We start from the raw sequence: 14,807 nt of genomic DNA on the forward strand, positions 1-14,807 counted from the left end.
AGGCTACCGATTTTTCAAGAGCAAAGCGTAAAGAGAAATCCCCAATGGAGCTGTGATGCTTGGAACCGCGTTTGCTGTTAGAACCAAGATCCTTAAATCGGTTGCAAATTTCGAACCTGTGAATGACAGATTGTCTATACTCACAATTAAATGCGCGAACAAAACCTACGCCCTAGTTAACGCACATGCTCCTACAAACGATAAGAACAAGTCTGATCCAGACGAAGTTGATAATTTCTGGGACCTACTGGATGAAAAATAAAACAAAATTCCCAAACACCATGTCAAGCTTCTTTTGGGTGACTTCAATGCCCAACTAGGTCGTGAACAGAAGTACAAGAAAGTTACAGGAAATTACCCTGCTCACAAAAGAACCAATCCCAATGGCAAAAGGCTGGTGTCCATTTGCGAAAATCACAACCTGCAGGTCATGTCGACCCACTTTCGCCATCTACCCAGAAAGCAAATGACTTGACGTTCTCCCGTCCAAGCTCTCGGAGAGTTCCAAATTGATCATGTTGCAATCTCCAGGAGAAACAGCCCTGAGATTATGAATGTCAAGGTAAAGAAAGGCATCAATGTGGCCTCAGATCATTATATCTCTCTTATCAAATTCAAACCAATTCCCGCAAACACAAGGAAGACAACTAAACAGATCACACGCTTCGACAATGATAAACTTCGGCAAAGGATCGAGGAGTTCCAGGAGAAGGCTAGACCAAATGACTGTGACTTTAACAACGCCAAAAGTCTCCTTGTTGAGGCCGCCAAAGACGTTGCAGAAATCAAGAGAAGCAAAAAGCATGCCTGGTGGAATAATACCTGCGAATCAGTCCTCCAAGAAAGACTCAATGCGTGGAAACAGTACTACTCTACGAAATCAGAAAATGATTGGGAAACCTACAAAATCCAACGTGCCCAAGCAGCTAGGGTGTTCAGAACCGAGAAACGTAAATACGAAAAATCTCTCATTGAAAAGATAGAACAAAACTTTAGAAAGAATGAAAGCAGAGAGTACTACAGAGCCTTCAAACGCAAACTCGCTGGCTATAAACCAGCATCTCTATGCTTTGAGCGAAAGGACGGCCCACTGGCGACATCAAATGAAGAAAATTCCAGCATTCTGGCAGATTACTTCAAGAATTTACTTAATTGCTCTAAACCGCAAAGCGCCATTGAGACCAAGGAACCCTTACTCAGGTACCCAGATTCCAGACCACCCGACAGAGATGAAATCAAGCGCCACATTGCCCGTCTCAAAAATAACAAAGCGCCGGGGGAAGACTCAGTAGTAGCAGAACTATGGAAATATGCCCCAGAGGAATCACTTGATATCTTGCAAAAGCAAATAGAAGAAATTTGGAACAAGGAGACCCTAGCCGAAGATTGGAAAATAGCTTTGATCCATCCATTACACAAAAAAGGCAGCATGAAGAACATCAACAACTACAGAGGAATATCTTTGCTACCCGTGACTTACAAAATTCTATCACTTGCCATCCTGGAGCGTTTGGAAGCACAAGTCGAACATCAAATAGGTGAATACCAAGGAGGGTTCAGAAAAGGTCATTCAACAGCTGAACAGATTCAAAATCTCAAAACGATCATCAGATATTGTACACTAAGGTCCAAGCAGTATGTGTCTGTCTTTGTGGACTTTAAGAAAGCGTACGATTCCATTGACCGGGAAGTCCTGCTAAACATCTTAAATGAATTTGGAGTTGATATGAAACTGCTGGCGTTAATTAGAGCCACCCTGACCGATACAAAATCCAAGGTGAAGTTCCACGGATGTCCCTCGCATTCCTTTGACATAAAAACAGGAGTCCGACAAGGTGATGAGCTATCCCCGATACTCTTCAACTGTGTTCTTGAAAAGATCATCAGAACCTGGCGGGTGAGATTACAGGAAACCAACTACAGTCCATTGAGAATAGGAACCAAATCCAAGGGGATCGCAACAGACTGCTTAGCATTTGCCGATGATATTGCTGTTCTCTCAAACGACATAGAAACCGCTAGAGCTCAAGTTGAAATTTTAAAGGAAATTGCCGAACAAACTGGTTTGCAGATATCGTTTGAGAAAACAGAAGTAATGACTAACATCAAAGAGGCTCCACCAAAACTCCATACAAAATACGGGGACATCACCCGAGTAGACAAATTCAAATACCTGGGTGAGATCATCATGAAAAATGGACTGGACAAAGAAGCACTTCAGGAGCGAGTACGCAAACTGGAAATAGCCTACCAAACATCCCGCACAATGTACAACAAAAAATGCCTTTCCCAAAACACCAAGATACGTCACTATGAAACAGTTCTGAAGCCAGTAGTTCTATATGCAGCCGAAACCCTGTCTCTAAATGCCAACAAAGGACTCCTTGAAGAACTGGAGAAAAGAGAACGCAAAATTGTGAGAGGAATCTTGGGATCAAAGTACAGAAATGGAATCCATCAAAAGAGATCCAACAAGGAAGTCTACAGCAAAATAGAGAAAATTACCGACACAATCAGAAAAAGACGGGCACGATTTTATGGTCATCTGAAAAGAATGGACGGAAGAAAGTTAACTAAAGAAATCTTTCACTTTTTTGATTCAAACCCCCAAACCACAATTCCCTGGTTTAGAAATACCAAAGAAGACCTGCAAATGCTACATATCTCAGCTGAAGACGCCTTCAATAGAGATCTCTTCCGCAAGAAAATATTGACGAACGGGCTAAACCGAGACGGGCAACCGAAGAGAAGACACGGTGCCCCTTGGACAGAGGAGCGTAAGCAGGCCCACTCACAAAGAATGAGGGAAATTTGGGCTCTAAAGAAGGCCAAGTTCAGTGTCAAATGCAACAAGACTTAACGGGTCCTTGATGGCCCCAGCGAATTATATAATAATAATAATAATAATAATAATAATAATAATAATAATAATAATAATAATAATAATAATAATAATAATAATAATAGAAGCCCTTAACGCCCTTCCGCAAGAAAATATTGACGAACAGGCTAAACCGAGACGAGCAACCGAGGAGAAGACACGGTTTGTTTGTATATGTATATTTAGGTGTATAAATCGATTCTTCTTCTTCTTCTTCTTTTTCCATGTCCTCGCAGAACGTTGGCGATCAGTAGCATGATCTGTTGTTTGTTCATAGGGCCTAGCTGTTCTGAACAGAGTAAGCTTTGTCACCCCAAACCACTGGTTCAAGTTGCCGAGCCATGATGTCCTACTTCTCCCCGGACCACGTTTTCCATTAATTTTCCCTTGGAGTATTACTTGCAGAAGGTGGTATTTACTGTTGTGCATCATATGACCAAAGTATTCTAGCTTCCTTCTCTTGGTGGTAGTGAGAATTTCTGGTTCTTTGTTCATACGATGCAAAACGTCTATATTGGTCATTTTAGCTGTCCAAGGTATCTTCAGCATCCTTCGGTACGAGCACATTTCAAATGCTTGCAACTTCTTGCACATGGTCTCAGTTAGTGTCCATGCCTCAACGCCGTATAACAGAATGCTGAAAACGTAACACCGGAGTAGTCGTGTCTGTGGTGTAATGGAAAGGTCATCTGAGTAATCTGTACTTTTGTATGGAAATAGAATTATCTGTTAAATCGTACAGACTTATTTGCGGTATGGCATACGTTTTACATTTCTAATCTGCTTCGTTTTTAATTATTTGCTTTACGTCGCACCGGCACAAATAGGTCTTACGGGGACGGTGGGACAAGAAAGGGTTAGGAGTGGGAAGAAAGCTACCGTGGCCGTAATTAAGGTACAGCCCCAGCATTTGCCTGATGTGAAAATGGGAAACCACGGAAAACCATTTTCAGGGCAAACGGCAGTGGAGTTCGAACAATAGTCTTCTTCTTCTTCTTCTTCTTCTTCTTCTTCAAGTTTGGCCAACTGTGGACCGGGGAAAACAACTGGTTTGTTGGTTAGTGCCAGAATTGCTTCATTCTTTCGCTGAGATTGCTCCTCCTTTCTTCCGAGCTTGGCCTTTCGACTTCGATTTTTTTCTCGAAACCTTTGAATTGTCAATTTTAGTTCGAAGCACATTTTTTACTCTCGGTGTCTTTCAGATCGATCTCACCTTCCTCCATGTCCTTTCTTGTTTTCTCAACCCAGAGATTCGAACACCGCCCGAAAGTTAATAAATATGCTGATTGATTGATTGATTGATTGATTGATTGATTGATTGATTGATTGATTGATTGATTGATTGATTGATTGATTGATTGATTGATTGATTGATTGATTGATTGACGACCCCCTGTGGGTGAGGGTGGTAGAATAACACCCACGGTATTTCCTGCCTGTTGTAAGTGGTGACTAAACGGGGCCACAAGGGCACTTGGGAGCGTGGGTTGGCGACCACGGGGCCGCCTCTGTCGGGTACAGTTTGATTGTTGTCTGTCTGTTACTGCATCAGGAAACTTTATATTTAAGAATTGAATAGGATCTTAGCTATACTGTAATTCATTCAAAGAAATTCAGGAGGCCTCAAACATTAAACTCGATGTATCTCTTTTACGGTTGTTTTTACAGGACAATAAATATTTAGAATATATATACAAGCTGCTTTATGTCGCACCCAACACATAGGTCTTATAGCGACGATGGGATAGGAAAGGACTAGGAGTGGGAAGGCAGTGCCCGTGGTCTTAATTAAGGCACACTCCCAGCATTTGCCTGGTGTGAAAATGGGAAACCACGGAAAACCGTCTTCACGGCTGTCGACAGTGGGGTTCGAACCCACTATCTCCCGGATGCAAGCTCACCGCTGCGCGCCCTTAAGCACACGGCCAATTCGCCCGGTATTTAGAATATCATTTACAAACTTTTTTCCATATCTTTTACCGATAAAATATAAAATAAGGGAGTGAAAGTCCAAGAGCTGATAACTAACATTATTGGGAGTTGGTATGGAAATCATCCTGGCAACGTTTAAAGGTTCTATACATGTGGCTGTTGTCTATTTTTTTAATATTAACCTGATACATGAACAAACCCACGTACAAGCTATTTGAGATTCTGTAGGTGATCGGGATCAGATACCGAGAAAGCAGAATTATCTACAACCTGTACAAACATCACTCTGCAGTGATAAGAATCGAGAGGCTACGAAAACAGAAACAGCAATCCAGAAAGGAGTGAACTAAAGCTGTTCAATGTTTATATTGATCAGGAGGTAAAGGAAATCAAAGAGGAATTTGGAAAGGGAATCACAATCTAAGGAGACAAAATCAAAACTTTGAGATAATAATAATAATAATAATAATAATAATAATAATAATAATAATAATAATAATAATAATAATAATAATAATATCTTTGCGTCCCAATAACTACTTTTTCGGTTTTCGGATAAGCCGAGGCGCCGGAATTTTGTCCCACAGGAATTCTTTTACTTACCAGTAAACCTACCGACACGAGGCTGACGTATTTGAAAAGCTTCAAATACCACCGGACTGAGCCAGGATCGAACCTACGAAGTTGGGGTCAGAAGGACAGAGCCTCAACCATCTGAGCCACTCAGTCAGGCACTCTGAGATTTGCTGATGGTACTGTTACCAGGATATTTTACTTGAGATTGCAGAAGATTGAACTTATTGAATGGTTTGGACACAGTTTTGGAGGTGTGTATGTTGGATATTCATCCCTAAGGTTGGTTTGATCCTCTGCAGCTCCGCCAACAGCTGTCATAAATAGCCTAGGCGTAGTAGGGAAATGAGGAGTGAGGTAGTTTCCCGTTGCTTTCCTCACCGAGCCAGCCGTTGCTATTACATATCAGTCTGCCAAGCCCACTGAAATGCATGCACCAACCGACCCTATGAGCGATATTTTCACACCATTCATAACAGGGACTGGCTGCATAAGCAGTGGTATTACTAGCATCACTCATACCTCAGTCACTTTCATATTGTCAAAGCCAAGGATGAGATTGAGACAGGTCAATGAAAGTAACAAATTTGATATAGCCCATACCAGAAGACATAGTGCACTGTAAACACTACATCTTGCCAGCAAAGGCATGGAGAAGGTGTGCGAGATGAAAATGAACAAATTCAAATCAACAAATGGAAATTAAGTCTTAAAGGAAGTAGATGAATATTGTTATTGGGGTAGTGGAATAACTAATTATGGCAAAAGTAAGGAAGACAAAATGCAGACTAGCACAAACAAGGAATGCCTTTCTTAGGAAAATAAATGTGTTCACCTCGAACAATATAGACTAGAACGATATTTTGAAGACTTTCGTGTGGAGCGTGGTATTGTATAGAAGTGAAACATGGACGATCACAAGCTCAGAAAGGAAGAGAATAGAAGCTTTTGAAATGTGGTGTTACAGAAGAATACTGAATGTGAGATGGATTGGTTGAATCACGAATGAAGAGATACTGAATCGAAGTGAGAATGATTTGGAGAAATTTGATCAGAATAAGAGGTCGAATGATAGGACATATCTTAAGACACCCAGGACTTGTTCAGTTAGTTGTCGAGTGAAGTGTAGGCGGTAAGGACGTAGGGGCAGAGCAAGGCATGAATATTACAAAAAGATTAGAGTAGATTAATGATATAGTACTTACCTAGAAATAAAAAGGCTAGCACACGATAGGCTGCATCAAACCAGTCTATGGACTATAGACCCAAACAATAACAACGACAACAAATTGGTTTTTAAGCCCGAAGGATGAAATGAAATGAAGATCAGCAATAATGCAAAAAGAAGAGAAAACTGCAAGGGCCACAGAGGGCCAGGAAGCGAGTAGTCTACATCACGCACACGCACACATTGGCGGTGGGCTCTCAAGCGCACATTAGCAGGTGAACACCCGGTTCTCATCCATATTCACACATTCATGGATAATTCAAAATGGTTTCCTTTGTTTCGTCCTGATTTAATCAATCGATCGAAAGCATTCGACTTATATCGAAGCTCTGTTACACTCACAGCTGCTCGGTTTGACTGACAAGGGAGGGAGCACACTGGATTTTGTGCTACGATCCTGAATACTATACGTATGCCCATGCAGATGATGTCATGGTTAATGCACAGATATCTCTACATAAGGGAGGAGCACGGTAAGGTGTGTGCCTTTCCGTGTACAACCCTCAAATCAAAGATAGTATTACAGTTAACCACTAAGGTCCGCCTATTACGGTTAGCCGTTCAGAGGTTACTATTGCATTACCATGCCGGAAGATTTCGCTAGTAATTCTGGACAGGTGTTTGTAATAGCGGGAAGGTTCGCTTTGCGTTGTGGTTGGAGAATCGTTTCAAGTTACATTCATCTGAATACCGGTAAATGTGGTATGCATATTTTTTATGCTTCTTGTCGTACCTTGGTGAACTTCGTGCTAAGTAAAAACCAAGAACAGTGCTCGCATCCTTTAATATTCACTACATTGCGGCATTGTAGCGAAGTTACTGTGAATTTAACTTTCACCTAACTGAGTAGCTTCGGCTAACAGAGGCCATAGCTTTTCAGGTCTGTATTGGGGAGGCGGCGGCTATCTCATACGGGGTGGGTGGACTTGGTGGGTCCTGGGCTGTAGGGAAAGCAGCACAGTTTGTTCTGGGCGATTTCCGACGAAAGAGCAGTGTTCCTAAAATGTTGCAGACTTTGGGCTGGGAAGACTTGGGAGTAAGGAAACAAAATGCTCGGCTGTGCGGTATGTTTCGAGCTGTCAGTGGTGAGCTGGTGTGGAATGACATAAGCAGAAGATTAAGCTTGAGTGGAGCTTTTAAAAGTAGAAAAGATCATAATATGAAGATAAAGCTGGAATTCAAGAGGACAGCTTGGGGTAAATATTCATTTATAGGACGAGGAGTAAGAGATGGGAATAAATTATCAAGGAAAATGTTCGATAAATTTCCAAGTTCGTTGAAAATGTTTAAGAAAAAGCTACGTAAACAGTTATAAATAAGTATAAGGTAAACAATTAATAGCGAATCTGCCACCTATGTATATATGTATATTTAGTCCTCAGCCCGAAGGCTGGTTCGATCCTCAACAACTCCGTCATCAGCTGTCATAGATGGCCTAGGTATCACTGAAGAGGCGTACTAGGGAAATGAGGAGTGAGATAGTTTCCCGTTGCTTTCCTCACCGAGCCAGAAGTTGCTATTACATATCAGTCTGCCAAGCCCACTGAAATGCATCCACCAACCGACCCTATGAGCGATATTTTCACACCATTCATAACAGGGACTGGCTGCATAAGGACTGGCATTACTAGCATCACTCATACCTCAGTCACTTTCATTTTGTCAAAGCCAAGGATAAAGCTGAGACAGATCAATGAAAGTAAAAAAAATTGCTCTAGCCCATACCAGAAGACATAGTGTACTGTAAACACTAGGTCCCGCCAGCAAAGGCACTTAACTGCCATAAATGCAGATGATTGATTAATTTAGTTTATTTTCCGGGTTGAACCGTGTTGTTGTTTTCTGTACATTACATACAGTTTGCCGACGTTTCGAATACATTGCGGTATTCTTTGTCAAGGCGACTGAAATACCCCTACTCGATCTGAGGTAATCAGTCTCCCAGGCGTGATGGGCAAACGATACCCGTGTTCGAGCGAAGTCGAGCCGACCCGATACGCGCCGAGGTTAGAGCCTATTCGAAGCAAGAACGAGCAGTCACGTGACCGAGGGCGAGGTCTAACTCGAGCTACAGGGCGAACGTGGAGATAAGCAAATAACATATGAAGTGAAGCACCGTTCACGTAGGTGTATGTGATATTGAAAACGAAGGTGCGTGCTGTCATATATTACTACACTCAGTCATTGACGTATATCTTATGGGGAATAAAGATTGCCCATCAAATTAGAAGGCTTAGATTATGATAATCTATGTATTTAAAAAAATTATGAAAACTAAAGTCAGTCAGTCCGGCCGTTCTAACCGGTCGATTTCTTTCACTTTTTTTTTTTTAACTGAAAGGTTTTCATGCACAAATTTTTCATCAAGTACTATAAATCACTTAACTTCCGCCTTCCTCAAATTATTTGATTTTTCAATTTTTTGTCACTTTGAAGAAATCATATCTTCGGTTCTAATTGAGGTACGGAGTTCGTTTTGGCCCAAGAACACTCACTGGATCAGGCTCTTTCATTGCAGCTCTTAACTTTTCAAACTGGTTGATTCTGAAGAAAGTTATGCGTGCACATTCAATTTGACGTCTTATTTCTTCAACATAGGTACGCAGTTCGTTTTGGTATAAAAACACTCAGTGGATCAAGCGCTTTCTTTTGAGGCAATAACTACTTAAATTGGTAGATTCTGAGAAAAGTTATTACTACATTTGTCTTCATGACGAAGATCTTTGAAGGACTTTTTAACCGTTCGGCGCGTAGTGTTGTTCCAAGGAACGTTTAATTCAATTTCTTTGTGTGATGTATTTTCAAGTGTTTTGTTGACATAATATTACATTATATTACCACAGCAGATCATGTGCTTTATTTCATTTAACTCGAAACTTTGCAAATACATCCGTGAGGATAGTAACGGTCAACACAATACTTTGTACCTTGCGGGCGGAGATGCTATGAAAAGGACAAGACATGTGTCCGTAATATTCCCCGCGTATTACCGGAAGTATTTCCTCCCAAGGCAGTACTTGTGTATCTTGTAACAACCGCACGTTTGACGCAAAATTATGAATACGGTAATATTATTCTTACAGTGTCATGCTTTGGGCGGTTACGACAGCTGTGTAACGCGGCAGAGTGGGCCCTTGCACCCTCCCCGCCCCCCCCCCCCCTCACACCGATACTGAAATTGCGTATGGCCTTTAGTGCCGGGAGTGTCCGAGGACATGTTCGGCTCGCCAGGTGCAGGTCTTTTGATTTGACGCCCGTAGGAGACCTACGCGTCGTGATGAGGATACAATGATGATGAAGATGACACATACACGCAGCCCCCGTGCCAGCGGAACTAACCAATGATGGTTAAAACTCCCGATCCTGCCGGGAATCGAACCCGGGACCACTGTGACCAAAGGCCAGCACGCTAACCATTTAGCCATAGAGCCGGACTTCACAGAAAACAAAATATCAAACAAAATTCATTCATGCAGTAAGTGCGCTCGAAAGATGACTGTGCTGATCCTAAATGAAATAGGCACAAGCTGGTACTCACTGGCGTGTGTCCTGGTAATCACCACACTGCAGGTATCACTGAAGCTATACAGTTTGTGCGATAATCTTGAGCTTGTCACGTGACGAAATCAAAGATAAGTCACCGTTTTGTATGACAGATTGTTGTACACTGCAATATTATCTGTGTTGTGGGAAAAACACAAGGAGATACAACAGTTTGCTTTTACGTCAGCTGCGATAAATTAGTAAATACTGTTCGAACAGGTCAATGATACACAGCTTGTTGGACGTCGAGATATCTCAGTTCGATATCCATTAGAAACCAGTGGAGGGTGATGAGTAATGTGCCTTGAAAATGACCCCCTGTGGGTGGGAGTGGTAGAATACAAACACGGTATCCCCTGGTTGTCATAGTAGGCGACTAAAAGGGACCCCAGGGGTTCTTGGAAGCGTGGGTTGGCGACCACAGGACCCTTAACTGAGTCCTGGCATTGCTTCCACTTACTGGTGACAGGCTCCTCACTTTCATCTATTCTATCCCAAATCCCTTGGCCAACGCTTGTTTTTTTCCTTTCATGATTCATTTTTCAAGTGATTGTTCCTGCATATTCGCTTCTCTCGATAGTCTTCTTCATAACCTTCCTAATCAACTAGGGATACTGACCACGTAGTTTTTCACTTTATAAAATACAACCTGTGTCTGAAAAGTTCGGTGAATGGTCGCCTAGGTTGTACACCGTGCTAGTTCCGACGATGCGCTCGCGTATGCGCATTGCGAGACAAGACACCAAGTGCCCCCTATTGGTCAACTCAACACAGTTAAACGGAGTTGAACGCTGCAACACATCGCACGGAGTCAGTGCGAGGACTCGTGCCATTGCACAATGGAGTGCAAAACGTAGCAACGCGTTAACATGAAGTTTTGCTTTCACCTAGGCAAAATGGCAATGGAAACACACGCAATGTTAGTGCAAGTTTACCACGCTCAAGCAGTGAGTAAAAAGTGCGTTTTTGACTGGTTTAAACGCTTACGATATGGAAAGGAAGGTGTTGAGGACAAGGCGCGTTCGGGTCGACCAACCACAAGCACATCTCCAGACAACATGGAACGAGTGCCACAGATGCTTGCGAATGATCGGTGACTGTCCTTACGAATGGTAGCAGATGAAGTGGGTGTAGGCAAGGACAGTGTAAGGACCAATGTTCACGAACATTTGAAAAAGCGGAAGATTTGTGCCCAGTTTGTACCGCGCAACCTGACAGACAAGCAGAAGCAAACGCGGTTGGAAACGTCGGGAGATGTCATTGTCGTTTGTGACAAAATTTCGGAGGTGTTGAAAACCATCATTACAGGAGACGAGTCGTGGTGCTACCAGTATGATCCGAAGACCAAGAGACAGTCAATGGCGTGCTGTTCAGCGTCTTCTCCACCTCCCAAGAAAAGCCCAAGATTAAGACAATACTGATCGCCTTTTTCGACAGCAATGGTGTCATTTACCATGAATTTGTACCCCAGGGTACACCTGTCAACGCCGAATTCTACGAGAGAGTTTTGAAACGGCTACTGCAACACATCAGATGGGTTCGGCCTGAACTGTACCGGAGTGGACAGTAGAAGCTCCGCCACGACAATGCCCGTCCGCACATCGCGATCCGCGTGACCTAGTTTATCGCTGAACGCCAGGTGACTGTTCTTCCACACACTCCGTAATCTCCGGATGTGGCGCCGGCTGATTTTTTTGTTGCCCCGTCTTAAATTAGCCCTGACAGGCCAACGGTTCGACAGTGTAGCAAGTATCCAAAAACGCGTGACAAGGGTTCTCCGGGATATTCCCAAGAAGCGTTTGCTACCAGCTTCTAGCAGCTTTACAGTCGATGTCAAAAGTGTGTTCTAGCTAACGGAGATTACTTTGAAGGCCAGTAAAGGAGTTTTGTGTGGAACTTACGTTGTCTTTATTTCATGGCCCCATTCACCGAAGTTTTCAGACACAGGCTGTACAATCATATCAACCATCACCGTAAGCACTTAGATCGTTATTTTGCAAAGAATTGGGAAATTTACTGAACATCTCCGTTGGTAAATTATATCCAGTCCGTAACTCCCCTTGCTTTAAACGAATATTTTCCCCAATTTGTCCTCTTTAATTCCATCTTTATCTTCATTTTGTGACCTTTCCTACTTTTAAAACACCACTCAAACTTATTCGTCTACTAATGGCACGGGTGAGGGTTCCATGCACTGGAACTATACTCTAGTTGGGGTCTTACCAGAGACGTATATGCTCTTTCCTTTAGATCCGTACTACAACCGTTCTATACAATTGTTGTCATGTACAATTTTTCGACAGAAATAATATTTCCGGAGATATATTCAGTGGCGTGCTGTGAACACATTCGTTACTCCAGCTGCAAAAATGTTTTTAAGTATAAGCAGTCGTAACCCCACTACACACTCTAAAGTCAACATTACCATTTTATAAGGCTGCATTTTTCGTGGAAAGGTCTACCTCAGAAAGGTCTTTCAAGAATATTTTCAACCACATACTCGCACATATTTCCAAATTGATATTCACGGCAGTGACGACACCATCATAACTTTATCTATAGCAGGTTTTAAACAACGTACTTACAGTTTCACCCGGTGACGCTTCGTGGTAGTACAGTAATGGTTTTCACAAAACACACGGGGACTATTTGTTTTTAACTTCAAAAGCCTAACCTAAACTGAATCAGCAACATTTAACTGGTATTTTACCGTCGCCGAAGTCCTCTAGTTTCAATCGCTTACCGAGTATACGGGCATCAACGACAAACGAGGGGAAATATTCGTCACGACGTATAACACACGTTATATTCATGAGGAATGGCACAGAACTCACGAAAACTTCACCTATAATCCAGGAGGAACAGTGCATAACTTCACTATATACCACGATACAAAATTATTTTACTTCGCGCTTAGCTCTGTGTTCATGCTGGGCAACCTAAATATTTTTCTGCGGCTATCGGAAAACATACTCTACACATGCCATCAGTGAATTGCTAAAAAAACTGTATACATGCCGAAATCCAAAAATAAAAATATTCTTGTATATTACAATTGATTTCATAAACTGGCTCTATTTTTATTAGCAAGACGATGTGCAAGTGGCTATACTGTTAAGATGTTGATATTTTTCTTGTAGTCTCTAGTCTGTGGCCTGAACACTTCGAGTGTCAAATATTAAAGCTAACATCCTTTACCTAAACTAGCTGGCCTGTCGCCGTAAATTGCTGTCGGGGGAGGGCGCACAGCCCCGCCCCGCTTCCAGGACAAGGAAGCTTCAAGTGCATGCGTCAACCAAGCGACTTAAATTTCGCTGGGGTAGTCCTCTTTCGCGCCGGCAAGGAAACCCAACTCGCTGGAGCAGCTGAACTGCGGTAGTGTGAGCGGATTGTGAGACAACTGTACTATCTGCGCACTTTTTAGCGATAGATTTACACCTTAGTGCTGAATCGGTCGACTTTGGTTATCTTCGAGAATCGTATTGGCAACCTATGAAACACAAACTAAGAATCGCTTATCGCTGTGCGACATCTCGCGTACACTTGACGTACTCGTACTGTTGTTGTTTATACAACAAAGCCAAACTATAGAATTCATGCTAGGAACACGTTTCTCATCGGGAAATATTATATAGTATTATATATTGTGTGTGTGACACAGTTGTTGGCGTTAAGATAATAAAGGTTTAGAAAATTCATATCGATCGATCATATTATCGATTCAATTGAGATTTCATTTCCATTAAGTTGGCGGTATTTACCGGAACCGGCAGTGCTCCCTTCTTACTCCTCACCAAGTACAAAAAATCTATCACTAAAAAGTGCGCGTACAGTACTTGACTTGGCTTAGACGTTCGCAGCCTTTTAAACTTTGTAAAAAGCGTTCTAAGGTATAGTAAAAATTGTAAATAAAAATTATTTACCCCAGTGCACGCAACTGGATATGTTGAAGTTTGTAAAAAATGCAATAATCGCGATTATCTCTCGTAAGGTAGGCTAAATGTGCATAAAACATAAATGATCACCAATAATATTGTATACTATGATGTAATTGCCTTCTTCCCGTACTCAAAAAAAGGACGGAAAATGACACTGCAATTACTTCCCGCACTTTTTTTATTACAAATCGTCTCTGATTGGTTGAACTCTGATTCGCAGTAATGTAAACGCGGATAGTCAGAGAGATCATGAATCAAGGATCACGGAACTCAAACTTGTTGAATTATATTTCTCCGTCTGATTGCAGCACACTGGTTCCATAACCAACGGGCTCTCTTTCTAGCTCGTTGTTCCATATTCATCTGCACCAAAAATGGCGTCTCTGCATTCCTAACTCAAGTAATCTGCCTCTTTCAGCTTGTTGACTGTCGGGCTCCATGGTTAAATGGTTAGCGTGCTGGCCTTTGGTCAGAGGGTCTCGGGTACGATTCATGGTCGGGTCGGGGATTTTAACCTTCATTGGTTAATTCCAGTGGCTCGGGGGCTGGGTGTGTACCATCTCGCATCCTCATAGAGGTGCAGGTCGCCTATACGGCGTCATTTCGAAAGACCTGAACCAGGTCTCTTCAGAGGTCACACGACATCAGTCGATCAGCCTGTTGACTATTGTATAGGTTAATCCATTTCCGACAGATAAATATCGCATATATC

General features: G+C 42.3%; 1 protein-coding gene across 2 annotated transcripts in view; it reads right to left on the reverse strand.

Moving 5' to 3' along the window:
- LOC136883249 (uncharacterized) overlaps positions 1-14,807 on the reverse strand; it is a 129,019-nt gene that overhangs the window by 89,775 nt on the left and 24,437 nt on the right. Inside the window, exon 1 of one of the 2 annotated variants that reach the window (XM_067155459.2) lies at positions 10,153-10,209. The exons of the other annotated variant lie outside the window; for it this stretch is intronic. The gene's annotated coding sequence lies outside the window, so the exon portion shown is untranslated. Of the gene's footprint in view, positions 1-10,152; positions 10,210-14,807 lie in introns of those variants that run through there. 2 annotated transcript variants of the gene reach the window in all.

The sequence above is a fragment of the Anabrus simplex genome, chromosome 11 (assembly GCF_040414725.1).
Source record: "Anabrus simplex isolate iqAnaSimp1 chromosome 11, ASM4041472v1, whole genome shotgun sequence".
In the NCBI taxonomy this organism is placed as follows: Eukaryota; Metazoa; Arthropoda; class Insecta; order Orthoptera; family Tettigoniidae; genus Anabrus; species Anabrus simplex.